The sequence below is a fragment of the Scyliorhinus canicula genome, chromosome 1 (genome assembly GCF_902713615.1).
Source record: "Scyliorhinus canicula chromosome 1, sScyCan1.1, whole genome shotgun sequence".
In the NCBI taxonomy this organism is placed as follows: Eukaryota; Metazoa; Chordata; class Chondrichthyes; order Carcharhiniformes; family Scyliorhinidae; genus Scyliorhinus; species Scyliorhinus canicula.
In genome coordinates this window covers 202,823,950-202,829,949 of record NC_052146.1, presented here as the reverse complement: position 1 = coordinate 202,829,949, position 6,000 = coordinate 202,823,950, and positions in this window count along the sequence as shown.

Below are 6,000 nucleotides of genomic sequence, written 5' to 3'. Positions count from 1 at the left end.
ATTACAGCCCTTGTATCAATTCAGCTAGGGAACATCTCCACCAGACACCCCGTTGTTTTAGTTAATCTGCCCCACACAGCAGAACACATACTGGGTATTCACTTTATGAATGCCCACAGCCTGTCGTTCGATCCAGTCAATCAGTGTGTCTGGAGAATGGCAAAATCGGACAGAGCACCCGCAACTCTCACAGTGGGAGAGTATGCGAACAGGATTAGCGCAGTAGGCGACTATTGTTTCGACCCAACCACGCCTAGCACGGACAAACAGGTTAGGGCAGTTTTGAAAATGCACAGGACAGCATTTGCCAGTCACAGACTGCGGCAGAATGACTGGACAAGTTCAAGTTGCTGGACCTGACCCGAGACCACAGAGACAGTACCGATTTCCCCTAGAAGCAGAGGGAGAGATTGGAAAAGTTATAGAGAGCTTATTAGAGCAGGGTGTACTTAGGACAGTAGCCTCAACTAATAATGCACCTATTTGGCCAGTGAGGAAGCCCGACGGATCATGGCGTCTGACCATTGATTATCGGGAACTCAACAAAGTAACCCCAGCAGTAGCCCCCACGGTAGCAACAAGTCCCGAGACCATGCTCAAGCAGGGACTCCACTCCAAATATTTCACGGTGTTGGACATTAGCAACGGCTTCTGGTCAATCCCATTGGCAAAAGCGTGCCAGTACAAATTTGCCTTCACATTTAAAGGTCAGCAGTATACGTGGACATGCCTCCCACAAGGATTCCACAATTCACCCTCCATTTTCCACCGATAGCTGGCAAATGGATTAGCAAAATTTTCCCGACCCGAATGTCTGGTACAGTATGTGGACGACCTATTACTGCAGACAGACACCAAGGCAGAGCACATCACACTTCTGTCCAAGCTCCTGGAAATTTTACAAGACATTGGATGTAAAGTTAACCCCAGAAAGGCCCAGATATTGGAGAATCAAGTGATGTATCACGCATGGCAAACGCGAGATCGAGTTCAAAAGAATTGACTCGATCGTCAAATTGCCCCTTCCCCAGAATGTTTCAGCCCTCCGGTCGTTTTTAGGACTGGTTGGGTATTGTCGGAACCATATCGATGGTTTTGCGACAAAGGCAGCCCCACTTTCAGACCTCCTTAAGAAAGGAGCCCCTTGGGAATGGCTTCCGCAGCATACAGAGGCTGTGGAAGAGTTAAAGAAAGCCCCTAGCGCAGCACCTGCGCTACAAGTTCCAGACCAACTCTCCCCCTATGCAATAGAGGTAGCTAGCACCGATCTGACCCTCTCGGCCGTGCTCCTTCAGGAACGGCACGAGCAGCTAAGACCAGTGGCTTATGCCTCCAGACTTTTAGACCCCGTAGAACAAGGATTTTCAGCCTGCGAGAGGCACCTCCTAGCACTATTTTGGGCAGTTCAGTACTTTTCGTACATTACCGGACTCAATCCCATCACCATTTTGACCGAACACACCCCCACACAGTTACTTTTAGACGGTCGACTGAAGGACGGTTCAGTGAGCCAGATAAGAGCAGCTAGGTGGACACTACTGTTACAAGGATGGGACATAACAGTTAAACGGACCAAAACACACACATTTTTGGCAGACAACCTACAGTATCCAGGACAACCCCATGAATGCGAGATAGTAGCACCCCTACACAACACAGGACCACTCATTGCCAAGACGCCCCCCAGGAAGATAGGGAATTCAAGCCAGAGCCCCCAGCACACAGACACATGTGCCCCACTAAAGATATATGTGGACGGTTCATCCACAGTTTTAGATGGAGAACGCATCACTGGATGCGGGATTTATGTGGAAGATGCGCAGGGTCGCGCCCTAGAGGAGATTTCATTAAAATTACCAGGTCACTTAGGCGCGCAGGCAGCAGAGCTCGCGGCCATTGCATATATAGTGGACCACCCAGATTCGTTCCCCAGCCCAGCAGGTATATACTCGGACAGTTTATATGTCTGTAACAGCCTGACAGATTTTCTACCCCTGTGGAGGACAAGAGGTTTTGTCTCCGCAGACGGGAAGCCCCTTCCATCAGCCCCATTACTCCGCCATATCCTAGAGAAGGCAAAGGATAGGATGTATGGCATTATTAAAGTTAGAAGTCACCATAGATCATCCCCCCCTGTAAATGTGAAAGCCGATGCATTGGCCAAAGCAGGTTCTAGACGAGGTCACTTTTGGACACCCCCAGCTAGCGCACCAGCTAGCGCCCCTGTGAGTGCAGTTCAGGTCTCACAGATAGAGATAGAAGATTTAGTACAGGCACAGAAGCAGGACGAAAATCTCCGGGAGATTTTTAAAGGAAACTTTGTGGCCCAGTACGATAAATTCAAACACGCTTTGACCACATATGAGGGTGTGATCATAAAAGATAAATTGTATGTGGTTCCTGAACAGGACAGGAATCAAATGATTGCCTTATTCCATGATAGTCATGGACACCAAGGGATCGACCCTACCACAACACACCTTAGACAACTCTGTTAGTGGCCCAACTTAAGACAAGATGTAACCCACTATATAGAGAATTGCTTAATTTGTGCACAGAATAACCCGGAGAGGTATTCAAAGAAGGCACAACTCAGCCACACTCGCCCTGTTAATGGCTCCTGGACAAACCTCCAGATCGATTTTATAGGACCATTGCCCCCTTGCAGGAATGGCTATAAATATGTTCTGGTGGTCATAGACACCTTTACCAAATGGGTAGAGGCATTCCCTTCACGCACCAACACAGCAAAGACAGCTGCAAAGATCCTGACCTACCACATCTTTACGAGATGGGGTCTCCCCAGAAGTATAGAATCAGATCAGGGATCTCATTTTACAGGACGGGTCATGAAGAACGTCCTGACCATATTTGGAATCAAACAGAATTTTCACATTGCGTATCACCCCCAGTCAAGCGGGATAGTGGAACGCATGAATCGGACTCTAAAATCGACCCTTAGGAAGATGGTACAGGAGAACAATTCGACTTGGGATTCTGTGCTCCCATTCGCACTAATGTTCATAAGAAACACAGTTTCATCATCTACAGGTTTCACCCCACACACACCCATGACCGGACGCCCTATGAAAGGATCAGAATTCCTTTTAGGACTCGACATGACCAGCCCAGAAGTGACGGCCCTCACGCACGAGAAAGCAGTTAAACAATTAGTTGAGACTGTAACGTCTGCACAGTTAGCAGCCGCAGTAAAATTGGGTAAAAGGCGGAAACAGAGCAGGGCCTGTTTCAACAAAAATGTCCACCCCACAGAATTTCAGGTTGGACAACAGGTTATGCTATCTGTTTATAACCCCAGCACGTTTTTGGCACCAAAATTTTCCGGCCCGTACTCCATTTCGGACAAAATCAGCCCCTCAGTTTATAGGATAACGTACCCAAATGGTAAGACTGCGTGGTTCCACATTAACCAGCTAAAGGCTTATGGAACACTGTCAAACCACTCGCACCATGTCCTGCTAGATGCAGCAGAACACCTCACCCCGCCCACAACAGACACATTTCCACCCTCCCCCTCACAGACCAGTTCCTCATCGGACTCGACCTCGACTCCACCCACCGACTCCAGACCACGCCCCGGAACGCCCACAAGCTGCCACAGCAGAGACAGTGACTGTGAGACTGAGGACAGCCACAGCACTCCACCCTACAGCCCCCACTTCAGCTACTTCGACCACGACTTGTGACCTCATGGAGATCACCTACATTAAAAATCCAGACCCACACCCAAACCCACCACCCAACACTGACGACCCCGACAACGCCCCTTCAATTTTAGACCCCACGATTGGCACAGGGACAATTCTTGGAGACTTGTCCGCAACGATGAGAGTGACCCCCGGTCACACAATGCGAAAATTGCATGCCTGATCCATACAAGGGTATGGAATCCGGGAGAAGAGGATGACTTGATGTCTGACTCCCGACACGGCAACCCCTTTGCGACCCTGTTCGCAGAGAATGAAGAGAAGTGAGATGTCCAGATGATGTAAAAAGAGGAACCGCTTGAGAGAAGCGCTGTCCTTTCTGATGGAACCTGCACAGATGTTTGTTTGTATGTTTGTTAAATGTTTCATTTGGAGGTTGGCCACTCGGTTTTCAGCTGAAAAGCTTGTGACCACCTCACATGCACGTTGGTTTGTCCGCAGATATTTCTGAGACCTTGACTCATCTGAAATGTCTGGAGCCCAGCTCAACTTTTCATAAGGAGCATCTTGGCTCCTTCCCTTTTTTTCAGGTGCCCCTCTATTCTGGGAATAGAGGCTGCAATTCCACTATGGCTACATTCTTGCCCGTTCATTTCAGATTGCTCAAGCAGTGGAGAAATAGCATTGAGGACCCACCTGTCTGAGGACCACCCCTTTGGTCAGCTAAGCTCGGGTACAGCACAGCACGCCCTACCCGGGGATCCCATTCAACTCTTACCCGTTGCTGCCCATACGCAACTCATTCGACCTTTCATTTCTAAAGCTTGGTTTCATTTTTGTTTAAGGTAGCCCTTCGGGCGCCACTCCATATGCTATTTACATCCAAGAACATTTGGGATGGTAAATTGCGACACTCTGCGAGACGGCTCGCACTGGTTTAACAGATAAGTATATGTCTGGTCCTAAATCCGTTTTTGAAAAAAAAAAATGAGGGAGTCACATGGAGGTGACCATCATAAAGGGAAAATTGGAACAAGAGGACAGATATACTTAAAGTCAAGATATTAAGCTGAACACTAACAGATAATATGCTTGATCCCCATAGCTTTCGGACGTTCGGAAAGGAACCGAAGCAACAGCACAGCAAGATCCCACGAAGGAAGAGAAGAGATGAAGAGCACTCGGATTGCTATGTTTTTAGCTATTGTGGCATCTGTGTGGTTGCGCGTGGACGCGGACCCCCTTTCCCACAGTACAACGTTTGCTAACTTCTCCCAAACCCAGACGACCCCCAGCCCAGTCAATGGTAACAATACCCCGGCCTGGTGTACCAAATTTCTGACATGGTACTCCTTGTCGTATGTAATAGAATCACTTTTGGTGATTGCAGTCCTATTTTTTATAGTCCAGACCCTCAGGATGAGGAAATGGAGGAGAGCCCACCGCTCCCGTGCCTCAACAGTGTACAGAGTACAATCCCCCATTTTCGGATTCCACCAATCCCCCCAACCCCTTGATGTATAATAAAGCATTTAATTTTGATACGATCTGTAAATAAAGACTTTTGCGGATGTATTATAATGTTCTGCGCTCGACTGCCGAGTCAGAAAATGAAATGTAAAGATGCTGTTGTATGAATAAGGGTTTAAAATGTTCTAGAATGTTTTAAATATAAGATGGGAGTAGTTTATTGAGATAGTTAGAGGTTCCCGATTCCAATTGGTAATGCATCTCCCCTTTGACATAGCGCCAATCAGAAATTGTTAGTTAAAATTTTTTCGCCATAGTTGAGAAAAATATAGAAGCAATGGAACTCGCTGAGGTCAGAGGACCCAAAGACACCGTATTTAGGTGATCCTTCATGATTTCTCATGAGGATCACAGGGAGGGAGTGTAGCCACCGAAGTTGGCCATTCCCTAAATACAAAATGGAGGAACGCAAAGCATACAGGTTAAAATGGACAATGTTTGCAGCAGCAGCAGGCTGCACCAAGCAAATGTGGATTCTGTCTGCTAAGAGAGCAGACAGCACCGAAACGAACATTTCTGTATACTAATTAGGCAATCTCCGAGGCAGTTAGCATAGTAATGGGACGATCCCAGAGACAATGGACACAAATGGGGAAGTAACTGCAACATTGTATAGGATACCAGACACCCCGGCACCAGCGGGGTCCGAAAACAAAGCACCTGAAAGCCCGCCCAGTAGCCAAGGAACAGCCTCAGTATTGGGGGGATTCAAACATATCGATTGGGAAGAGACCCAATCGATTCCGAGCAGGTAAAGGGGTCCGCCCAAAGGGGCGCGGATCCCCGGGACCTATAAAAGACA